The 12500-nt window shown below is 39.0% G+C and overlaps 1 protein-coding gene and 1 long non-coding RNA gene across 2 annotated transcripts in view; one reads left to right on the top strand and one right to left on the bottom strand.

Moving 5' to 3' along the window:
- LOC144972224 (E3 ubiquitin-protein ligase TRAF7-like) overlaps positions 1 to 12500 on the top strand; it is a gene marked incomplete in the record, with an annotated part of 126560 nt that overhangs the window by 66714 nt on the left and 47346 nt on the right.
- The window catches only part of LOC144972212 (uncharacterized), a 60475-nt gene that overhangs the window by 8985 nt on the left and 38990 nt on the right, over positions 1 to 12500 (bottom strand). Inside the window, exon 2 of the long non-coding RNA XR_013645310.1 lies at positions 10298 to 10366. This is a non-coding gene — a long non-coding RNA (uncharacterized LOC144972212). The remainder of the gene's footprint in view (positions 1 to 10297; positions 10367 to 12500) is intronic.

The raw sequence follows: 12500 nt of genomic DNA, 5'->3' as shown, positions 1-12500 counted from the left end.
GTTTTTTTTTTCTCCTCTGGATACGCTTTTATGCTCGCCGGAGAAATATTTCATACGGGCGTCCGCCATTGTTCCGATAGTTTAGAGCCAGTGTTGCTAAGTTGCCATGCGTCATTAGGAAGGAAGTGACGTTACGACTGTTGAAGAGTTTTCCATCCCAAACCTGGCGATACGATGCAATTTTTTTTTCAATCATCTGTGTTAAAAATGTGAGTGATGCTCAGGACCTGTGGGCAGTTTACTCTGGGCGATAGGCAAGTCCCCACTTATGGTGGCCATGGGTCTTAGGTTCAAGGTCAGCGGTTTGGTCCAGGATCAAAATATACTTTATTTTAAATTTTCGAGTAAAAAATAAAACAACTGAAATATTGATTCGACTAGCTGTAATAAAAAAAAAATAATTCTATAACTGACGCAATTTTAAAAAATGTATGCGCTGTGTGTTGATTGAAGAACTGACGGATCATACTATAGGAGACTAGTTAAAAAGGCATCCATGTCAATAGCTGGACAGGCATAGCAACAAGAGGTCACATAGAAACCATCAATAGCTGGACAGGCATAGCAACAAGAGGTCACATAGAAACCATCAATAGCTGGACAGGCATAGCAACAAGAGGTCACATAGAAACCATCAATAGCTGGACAGGCATAGCAACGAGAGGTCACATAGAAACCATCAATAGCTGGACAGGCATAGCAACAAGAGGTCACATAGAAACCATCAATAGCTGGACAGGCATAGCAACAAGAGGTCACATAGAAACCATCAATAGCTGGACAGGCATAGCAACAAGAGGTCACATAGAAACCATCAATAGCTGGACAGGCATAGCAACAAGAGGTCACATAGAAACCATCAATAGCTGGACAGGCATAGCAACAAGAGGTCACATAGAAACCATCAATAGCTGGACAGGCATAGCAACGAGAGGTCACATAGAAACCATCAATAGCTTGACAGGCATAGCAACGAGAGGTCGCAGAGGAACCATTAATAGTTTGACAGGCATATCAACAAGAGGTCACATAGAAACCATCAATAGCTTGGCAGGCATAGCAACAAGAGGTCACATAGAAACCATCAATAGCTTGACAGGCATAGCAACGAGAGGTCACAGAGGAACCATTAATAGTTTGACAGGCATAGCAACAAGAGGTCACATAGAAACCATCAATAGCTTGGCAGGCATAGCAACAAGAGGTGACAGAGGAACCATTAATAGCTTGACAGGCATAGCAACAAGAGGTCACAGAGGAACCATCAATAGCTTGACAGGCATAGCAACGAGAGGTCACATAGAAACCATAAATAGCTTGACAGGCATAACAACGAGAGGTCACAGAGGAACCATCAATAGCTTGACAGGCATAGCAACGAGAGGTCACAGAGGAACCATTAATAGTTTGACAGGCATAGCAACAAGAGGTCACATAGAAACCATCAATAGCTTGGCAGGCATAGCAACAAGAGGTGACAGAGGAACCATTAATAGCTTGACAGGCATAGCAACAAGAGGTCACAGAGGAACCATCAATAGCTTGACAGGCATAGCAACGAGAGGTCACATAGAAACCATAAATAGCTTGACAGGCATAACAACGAGAGGTCACAGAGGAACCATCAATAGCTTGACAGGCATAGCAACGAGAGGTCACATAGAAACCATAAATAGCTTGACAGGCATAACAACGAGAGGTCACAGAGGAACCATCAATAGCTTGACAGGCATAGCAACGAGAGGTCACAGAGGAACCATTAATAGTTTGACAGGCATAGCAACAAGAGGTCACATAGAAACCATCAATAGCTTGGCAGGCATAGCAACAAGAGGTGACAGAGGAACCATTAATAGCTTGACAGGCATAGCAACAAGAGGTCACAGAGGAACCATCAATAGCTTGACAGGCATAGCAACGAGAGGTCACATAGAAACCAGAAATAGCTTGACAGGCATAACAACGAGAGGTCACAGAGGAACCATCAATAGCTTGACAGGCATAGCAACGAGAGGTCACAGAGGAACCATCAATAGCTTGACAGGCATAGCAACAAGAGGTCACAGAGGAACCATCAATAGCTTGGCAGGCATAGCAACGAGAGGTCACAGAGGAACCATCAATAGTTTGACAGGCATAGCAACGAGAGGTCACAGGGGAACCATTAATAGCTTGACAGGCATAGCAACGAGAGGTCACATAGAAACCATCAATAGCTTGACAGGCATAGCAACAAGAGGTCACATAGAAACCATAAATAGCTTGGCAGGCATAGCAACAAGAGGTCACATAGAAACCATAAATAGCTTGACAGGCATAACAACGAGAGGTCACAGAGGAACCATCAATAGCTTGACAGGCATAGCAACGAGAGGTCACAGAGGAACCATCAATTGATTGATTGATCGTTGTTGTTGTTGTTGGTGGTGGTGGTGGTGGTGGTGGTGGTGGTGCTGATGGTAGAGGTGATGGTAGTGTTTGTGATGATGGTGGTGGTGATGATGAGTGTGTGTGTGTGTGTGTGTGTGTGAGGGGGTGTGTGAGGGGGTGTTGAAGGGATTGCCTAAGTACCATTTTATTAAAAGTGCCCTGGGGGATAAGACACCAGAGTTCCACCTAGTTAGTAAAATGCCAAGGGGAGTCGGGGTGGGAGGGGGTGGGGGTGCTCCTTCAAATGGAGTTATTAAAACTAAAATGGTTTCACCTCTCGGGGGACAAGAGGGGTTGACGGTGGTTGTGAACGTATTATTACATTGATTAACAACCACACAAGAGCTATATGGGGGAATACCGTTATAAGGGGGGGGGGGGGGGCGCTGTTGTTTGTGGATGTCCATGAGTCTGTGTTTGTATGTGTGTGTGTGTGTGTGTGTTTGCTTGTATGAGAATAACTCGGTGTGGATCATAGATAACACAGGGTGGTGTGGATATGGTGTTTGTGTTTGTGTCTGTGAACGTGTGTGTGTGTGTGTGTGTGAGAGAGAGAGAGAGAGAGAGAGAGAGAGAGAGAGAGAGAGCGTGTCATTGCATTATGTGAAGGGTGTTCGATAAATCACTCAATCAGTAGCATGTCTTACACATGGATGCAACGCCTCGAACAGGGTAAAGCGAGCATTGCCCCCCCCCCCCCTCCATTCCCCCTCCTCATATATATATATCCTGGTCGTCTGGTCACATTGATAATTCTCAATGTTAAATGGTTGGACTTGTCTCTGTCCTGTCTGAAGCCTATGGGGGTCTTTCTCAACCTCCGAGTCCCAACCAAATGATAGGTAAAGCAATAATAATAATAATAATATATCATAGACATGTCGTCTGCTACAGTTTTATATGTATCATTTTGTCAGCCAATCAGATGTTAGCCCTCAGGTCACGTGGTCCTCCCACCATGTTTTTTTTTTTCTTTTCTTCTTCTCCCCTATTAACAATTTACAAGTCGGGGTGGGCGGGCGGAGATTTTTTGTTTTGTTTTTTTTTTCAAGAAAAAAATCTGGATTTCGCAATGAATGGAGTATAAAATATAAACCCCGGTGTACCGGAAATAGATCAGCTACTGTTTGGCCATTTGTCTGATCGTTTCGTTGTCATGGGTGTGTTTGTCGTTGGAATGAATTATCCCGGCACTTGTTGGTAGATTTTAAAAATGGAGTCAAAGATCTGAGACTTTGAATAGATTAATTAATTTTTTTTATATTTTGGAAACAGTGGGGTTTGTTGGTTTTTTTTTTTAATTTGAAGTAACAAAAACTCTACTAGGCTGCCAATGTTCAATATATTTAAGGAATTGAGTTGGTCTGAACATCTCAGTATATTTTCCAATAGGATTCAACAGTCATGACGTCATTTCCCTCGTCATGACGCATAATAGTAACTGATTATAAACTATCGGAACAATGACTGACGCCATTATCTCCATCACCGCCCATATGAAATATTTCTCCGACGAGTATAAAAGTGCATCCGGATGAGAAAAACATTATAAATCTGATCATGTTTTGATTTTTATACAAAAGTTCTAGCCAGCATGAAGAATAAAAAGTACCGATTTTCTATGTTTAGAACCAAGATGTTGGTTGCTAGGCGGACGTGACATCAGACTATTGAATCCAACCACCTTCGGAGTGGAAAAAAGTCAGTACATAATTGCGTCTTTTTACTGGAATTCAGTGGTCAGTTGGTGGTCGGACGATGGGTTTTTACATAAACGGTCAGGAAATTCCTGCCTTTTCAATTGGTAAGCCTGATTTCATATTCAAGAATATTTATATATTTTTTAAAAACAAACAAAAAACAAACAAAAAACGATATTTATTGTGACCCATCGCATGGAAACGGTATTGTGTTTGAGTAATTCAGATGTGTGAAAAGTGAATGGACAGCCCGGAATATGAGGCTTGGGTCAACTTGAATTGTTTGATGGAGGGGGGGGGGGTTGGTCACTCTGTGTTAGTGTTATCGCCCACCCCCTTTCTCTGTCTATATTCCTCCTTAATGTCATGACAATTGAGTTTAGAGATTTATTTGACGTGACGATTGTTTGAACCGTTTGTGTTGTTGTCCGAAGAAGGATTTTCAGCCCGAAACATTCCGTGTTTATGATTTTTGTTGACTTTTGAATCTGTTCTATTCCTATTCGTTCAATGCGTTTTACCAGTGCACGGCGGGGGCTGGCTGGGTGGGGATCCTGGCCTCCCATAGTGGGCAGGGAGGCACTTACTCTGTCTTCTATCCCCTTATATCTGTTTTCCAACTTGCTTTCTGTCTTTGTCTTAGAATGAGATAACCTGGTTTTGTCCTGGCCCTGACCGGATACCCTAGCTGCGAGGGAAACAGTCAAATGTATAGTTAGAGTTTTGGAAGTTGATATTTTTTCCCCTTGTAAATCATCTCTGTGTTATGCACTGTGGTATGTTTTGTTTACATATTATATATGATTTGTAAACATTTGAGTGTATTCCTCTTAGTGGGGACCTGTGCTTGTGTCTGGATGAGACATTTAGGTGATCTCAATCTAAGTACTTTGATAGTGTGCTCTTGGAATCTACATCTGTTTCCTATTTGAATCAATTCCCCTTTGTCTTACTTTTTATTGGGTGCTTTAATTGTAATTCTATAAGTTGTTACTATCCCATTTCTTCCTTTTTACTGGCGCTGATATGACCTAAATGTGTTGCAAGTGCCGTAAAAACTCTTCAAAACAAAACAAAACAAAACAAAACAAACGGCGGCGGGTTTTCCTCCTTGTTTTCTCCAGGGGCCTATCTGGGATGAGTTAGGGCTTCATCAACCACTCACACTTGGTCGTGTGAAATCTCCTCACAACTCTCATCGTCTCATGATGTATTGTCAACGTCCACACCTATGAAGACTTATCTCCCCTCTAGTTGACCTAGTTTGAATGAGTTTCCTCTCATCCGACTTCCTGTTCTTTTATCCCCCACAAAATGGACGCCGTTTTCAAGCGTCGATCATGTCATGTTGATTTTTATGGTGACTTTTTTTTGTTTTGTTTTTTGTCGTCAAAGAAAACGTACAACTACCTTGTCGTTTTAGAACAAAGAGTTGAGTAGAAAATGTGCCTTTGAGTATTAGTTGTATGTGTATGTATATATGTGTGTGTGTTGTGTGTGTGTGTGTGTGTGTGTGTGTGTGAGAGAGAGAGAGAGAGAGAGATGGGGGGGGGGAGGGATCTTGATACTGAAAATTTACTTACAGGTCTCAATAATGAAATTTTATCGATGTTATGCCTTTAAGTGAACTACTCACCAGTTCTATCCGCCAGATAAAGTATGTCTAACACACAGATGTATGTGTTATCTTAAACGTTTATAGTCTGATTTGGGGATTTTAGTGAGAAATAATCACCCATCATCATCATCACCACCATCACCACCACAATCATAATAATAATAATAATAATAATAATAATAATAATAATAAAAATAATAATAATATAATAATAATAATAATAATAATAATAAATAATGATAATAATAATAATAATAATAATAATAATAATAATAATAAATAATAATAATAATAATAATAATAATAATAAATCTTTATTGTCCCCAAAAAAGTGTCAATTTGTCATTTGGTTACACATTTATAACAATACAATATATTGACATAGACACACTCACACAAGATGCACACTAGTAAACATAGTAGTTATCGTATAAAAAACAAAAAACCACCACCACAATCATCATTAGGGACCCTTTGCAAAGCGCATTGAGCGCGTTTTGTGGATATTGCGCTATATAAAAGCTCAAGTTGTTTAGATGAGGCCCATTTAAATCGATCGATATTTGTGGGACGGGTTTTCTGGCCAAAATGTTTAAACACGAGTATTTTCTCAGACCCCAGCAGTCAGCACGATGGTGCTTGGCGGTAAGGGGGGACGTGTCAGCCATGAAAAGGACATAATATGATTTCATGCGACCTCTTAGGGAAATAACAGTCGCATTGTCTGTGTGCAAGAGTTATTTGCTAGGTATGTCTCAATGTCAAGGTTACCCCCCCCCCCTCCCCGCCTACGTTATAACTTCTATTTCTCACTAGTTTATACCACCTTCCCCCCCCCCCTTCTAATTATCTTCTCATTCTCACAAGTATTTACGCCCATCCCCGATACTTTTATTAACCTTTAACTCCTTCTTTCTTTTTCTTTTAACTTCTCTTTCTTGCCTTTAAAAAAATCCCATCAACTTTCAAAACATAACTACCGATCCAATTCAATTCAAATATTTATGTTAGCCCATTGGCCAATAGTCATTGCATGTCTCTGTACAAAGCATCCTGCCTAACGATTATAATGATAAAGGGGTAACACCCTTTTAGCACCAAAGATCAACCGGACCCCCCCCCCCCCCCCCCTGATTTTGAGGAAGAAAGAAAACGTACAACTTCCTTGTCGTTTTAGACCAAAGAGTTGAGTAGAAAATGTGCCTTTGAGTATTAGTTGTATGTGTATGTATATGTGCGTGTGTTTGTGTGTGTGTGTGTGTGTGTGTGTGTGAGAGAGAGAGAGAGAGAGAGAAGGGGGGGGGGGCGTCAGTTGAAACAGGAACACGATTGTCTGGATCCATTCACGTCTCGACGGTACAAGAGTTGTCTTTCTTGTTTGAAGTTCCCTGGGAAACTGACGACTATGATATTTTCTGTAATATTTCTTTATGTTTATCGTCGTAAATAAGTCTTGGCTGTTTATCTCGTGGGTCGAAATGCTGCTGGCAACGTGACTGTTTGAATAGACTGGGGGGTCATCTTGACCAATCTTGACCAGTCAACTGCCCAACTTTGGAAAGAAAAACTAAAAAAAACTCGTATTTTAAAAATTTGGCCAGAAAACTCGTCCTTCAAATAATATCGATGCATTCAAATGACCTCATCTTGGCAAAAAAAAAATCTGTCAGACCTGGGACTTCGCCAGTTCCGTTTGAGTCTCTATCTGACGAGGAGAGGAGGGCAAATGTCTGTCCGTGTTCTCTCATTGAATTCTTACTGTGTATAAACTTTGAATAAAGTATAACTTATCTTATCCGAAAACACTCGTTAAAAAAAAATATTTAAAAAAACATGGCAGGAAAAATGTAGTTCTTTCAAAAATCGGTTGACGAAAATGGCCTTCAACTTGCTAGAATGCATCAAACCTGGGACGTCTTTGAGGTGCTTAATATTTTTTTTACTCGTTGGCTGTTTTTTTTAACCCATGGTTATGAGAGGGAAACGATTTTTGGCCAGATTGAAAAAAAGGAGTGTTTTTATATTTTATGGGGCATTGTATATTAAATAAAGAAATGAAGGAGCAGGCACCGGTGTAAGATAAAGATCTGAACAAGTGTGTATGAAAGGTGCCAGACAAAGCAAGAAAGAAGAATACAAGAAAAAAAAACCATCCCAAAAAAATCAGTCTACCTCGACCGGGGATCAAACCTCAGACCCTCTGGTTACCTTCTGATCAGACGGTCTGAGGTTCGATTCCCAGTCCAGGTTGACTGATTTTTTGGGATGGTTCTTTTCTTGTATTTTTCTTTTTTGCTTTGTTTGGCACCTTTCATACACACGTGTTCAGTTGTTTATCACTGTATATTAGCTTGGCCGTCCTGGCAATCCCAACCCATCCACTAAATCTGTCCTGCATCATGTTTAAAAATAGCTTTCAACAGTCGTGACGTCACTTCCCTCGTAGTGACGCATAGTAACTTAGTAACTGGTTCTAAACTATCGGAACAATGGCGGGCGCCCTTATGAAATACTTCTCCGACGATCATAAAAGTGTATCCAGAGGAGAAAACATTATACATCTGATCTTTTATACATTCTGATCACATGACATGTGAAAAAGTTCTAGCCAGCATGAAGAATAAATTTTTTCTTTGTTTCGAAACAAGCTACTCGTTGCTGGGCGGACGTGATATCAGACTATTGAATCCAATTGTGATCAATTTGTCTGGAAATGGTATTATCTCGGGATCAACAGAATTTTAAGTTTAAACTTCTAAAATCCCTCCACTGGCTGCCAGTAAAGTTTCGAATTGATTTTAAGATTCCTTGTTATCCATATAAATCCATGAACGAAATGTCCCCTCCTTACATCCAAGACCTAACTTCTCCCTATAGGGAATGAGATTAGCGAAATGTCCCCTCCTTACATCCAAGACCTAACTTCTCCCTATAGGGAATGAGATTAGCGAAATGTCCCCTCCTTACATCCAAGACCTAACTTCTCCCTATAGGGAATGAGATTAGCGGAAGAGAAGCGTCCCTTGATTGGACGTCACTCATAGTCTGTGACGTCACCGGCGGAAAAGTTATTAGAGAGAGAACGTCATTTTGGTTGTGCGCGGAAGTGAGGACGAGAGACACATGCGCACAACCAACATGACGTTCATCTCTCTAATAACTTTTCCGCCGGTGACGTCACAGACTATGGGTGACGTCCAATCAAGGGACGCTACTCTTCCGCTAATCTCATTCCCTATCAACCAATGCGAGCTTTGAGATCTGCTGACTCATCATTGCTTAACGGAAGAACATTTTCAAACAAATTCAACAGTCAAGCTTTCTGTATCTGTGAATTGCATACGTTTTAAAACTAGATCCTGCCCTCCATTTTGAAATTTTTATAAAGAACCCGAGAACAGAACTTTTCCCCGTGCCTTTTAGTCCGTTGTGAATTCTAATTTGTGCATTGATTCACTAGTGATTGTCATTGTCTTTTTTTTTCTTTTTTTTATTTATAGCACCCTGAGCACCTTTGAGTCGAAGTGTGCGCTTTACAAATGCTTCATTATTATTATTATTATTTATTATTATTATTATTATTATTATTATTATTATTATTATAATTATTATTATTATATTATTATTATTATTATTATTATTATTATTATTATTATTATTATTATTATTATTATAGCGCTTCACCCTGTTGTCACAAGCACTAAGCGCTTTACAGTGATATAAAACAAAACATATTACGGTGAGACAAGTGTTGATGGAAAAGTGATACGAATTCCATTTAACAACAACAAATATATATATATATATATATATCAACTTATGACGTAAAAAGATAAAACTTTAAGCGAGATTGTCAACGAATCTGAGCATCTCACGTGTGATGGAGAAAGTTCCAAAATGGGGGGGGGGGGCAAACATTTTATAATATAAGCATTTGAGTGTATTCCTCTCAGTAGGGACTTGTGCACGTGTCTGGATGAGACTTTTTTGTGATCTCAAACTGAATACATTGATGGTGTGCTTTTTGAATCTACCTGAGTTCCCTATTTGTACCATTCCCCCTTTGTCTTACCTTTTCTTGGGTGCTTTAATTGTAATTCTAGAACTTTTTACTATCCCATATTCTCCCTTTTTACTGGCGCTGATATGTTGCAAGCGCCGTAAAACCCTTAAAACAAACAAAAACAATCTGGTTGCGTTATTTTGAGCAACCTGAAGTTTACTCATTTTGTCGTTAGCAAAATTCGCCCAGAGGGAGTTACAATAGTCCAATTTGGATAAAACAGGGGAATTAATTAAAAGTTCTGCTATATGCTTCGGTATTAAATGACGAATTTTGCTTATTTTATTCATTTCTCTGTACATAGATTGTATGGTGTTATTCACGTGCTTTGTTATGGAAAGATCTTTATCTATTATGTGTACTCGTGTAATGTGTGTATGTCTTATGTGTACTCATGTAATGTGTGTATGTCTTATGTGTACTCATGTAATGTGTGTATGTCTTATGTGTACTCATGCAATGTGTGTATGTCTTATGTGTACTTACTGGCACTTAATGTGTCCCGTCTTGGCCACCGAGCTGCCCGAGGCTCAAATATGTCGTAGAATCGGAACCCTGAAAGAAATAAGGAGACAAGAATGGATTGTCACTTTGGATCATTTTGTTATATTGGTACATTAGAATATATATATATATATATATATATATATATATATATATATATATATATATATATATATATATGTAACACATGTAACACACAGTCCTGACGATGGCTGAAAAGGCCTGAAACATCGATGTAGACTGACTCCAACTTTGTGGTAAATATCAAAATAATAATTCGCTCCATTGCTGCATGTCGAGCACTATTCGTACCATATTTGTATCCAATATATGGCCATGTCAATCATGTAGACATCCTTTGATGATATAAGCTACCCTTTGATGTCTGCAGTCGCCTTTTCGTTATCTACTGTCGCTCATGGCTAAACTTCGCCCAGAAACGATTTCATAGGTCCGTCCATCACCACATTTCAAACTTTTGTTCTCGTGAGTTCTTAAGTTTTTTGACCGAAGAACGATTGGCTACTGAGCATCTTGAACCTTCAACGATTGGTCGTTCTGGCAGCTCACGTGTCAACCGCCGTCAACAGTGAAGTGAATCATCGTTGAAACACTGGAAGACGCTCATGGCATAGTTGCGTCACGATCACCACGTTGCTGAATATATTATCCAGGCACGGTTGATAGGTAAAAAAGCCAAATTATGTTGTAGTTACATTTGAAACAAACAAAGTATATCACTGATCTCGTCTCATTGAGATATAAAGAATGATATAAAAATCAAGAAAATCGGCCGATAAATAAAAAAGTTGCTAAAAAAAGCTAAAATAAACAAAAGCAATTTTTTAAATCAAATTTATTCGTAAAACAGTTGGTTTTCAACCGATTTTTATGAAACAAAGACCAATGTACTTCTTTTTTCAAGCTGATTTCAACAATGTGACTTTCAAATTCCTCAGAATTATATTTTTTACTTTTAGATTTTAGCTTTTAGGCCTACTCAAAAAGTTGTTATATTCCTTGCGTAACAATAACGTAATACAGAGAGAAGCGTCTTTGTTTCGGCCAGCTGGATAGATAGCCTGTGATTGGTCGAAGACTTTGAGACTCTTGATTCACAATTCTACACGAATGGACGGTGGCGGTAGATCAAAGAGGTGTACCAAATTTATTTACCAACTACTTTTCTTAGTGCTAAAATGACAAAGTAATAATTTCGCATTAGAAAAAAAACTCTGAAGTTTCTATCTCTTCTTTATTACAATAAAATTGATACCACGAATGACAAAATCGCCCCACAAATAAGGGAATTATAAATTATACATGTAAACAAGTCCCTCTCTCTCTCTCTCTCTCTCTCTCTCTCTCTCTCTCTCTCTTGTCTATTTGTCGATGTATGTTAGATTTCCATTGCTACCATTGTTATTATTATAAACCCGATCAATGGAGACAAGTCTAAAATGTACAAGTAAAAGTGTAGTTTAATATGTCTAATTTGGTTTATCATCATAAACCTGGCCTTTTTTTTCTATTTTCGGTCCACAAATCAAGGTTAATCGAGTTCAGTCAAAGTCATTCATATAGAGATTAAATCGCACAGCGTCCCTGGTTGCATAAAAAAGAAAATGGCGGCGCTCGACCTCTCACTAGCCACTTTTGATGACGTTTTCCTACCTGTTGTCGTCTCTAGTCCTGTGTTATCTGTGGAGAGGACGCTCTACTCCCAATTCTACACGAATAAAGACGATGACGGTAGATCAAAGAAGGTAGCAATTGTATTCACCAACCTCTTTTCTTGGTACTAAAATATACAAATAATAATTTCGCATCAGAAAAAATAACTCGGAAATTCCTATCTCTCTATTACAATATAATTGACACCACAAAGGACAAAATCGGCCTACAAATAAGGGAGTTATATCTAAATTATTCATAATAATTTTTTTAAGTTACAATAATTGTCATCAAAGTCTTTTTTTATCACCAAAGTCGTAATTTTTGTCCGATTTTTACCAAACAAAGTGCAATGTCAACGATTTACACCCGCGAATAAAAAAAAAAAAAAGGATCAAATCGCAATTACTACAATATATTTTATTGTTGTCGCAAAATGATAAATATTCCTAACCGTTTCCATCTTCTAACGTGAAAGGCAGGCTCTCCATCTTCGTTCTGAATATCGTTT

This window comes from Berghia stephanieae, chromosome 5 (assembly GCF_034508935.2).
Source record: "Berghia stephanieae isolate SIO BIC M18660-M18661 chromosome 5, UCSD_Bste_1.3, whole genome shotgun sequence".
Classification (NCBI taxonomy): Eukaryota; Metazoa; Mollusca; class Gastropoda; order Nudibranchia; family Aeolidiidae; genus Berghia; species Berghia stephanieae.
The sequence above is the reverse complement of the archived record's forward strand: the minus strand, read 5'-3'. Positions and strand labels throughout refer to the sequence as shown.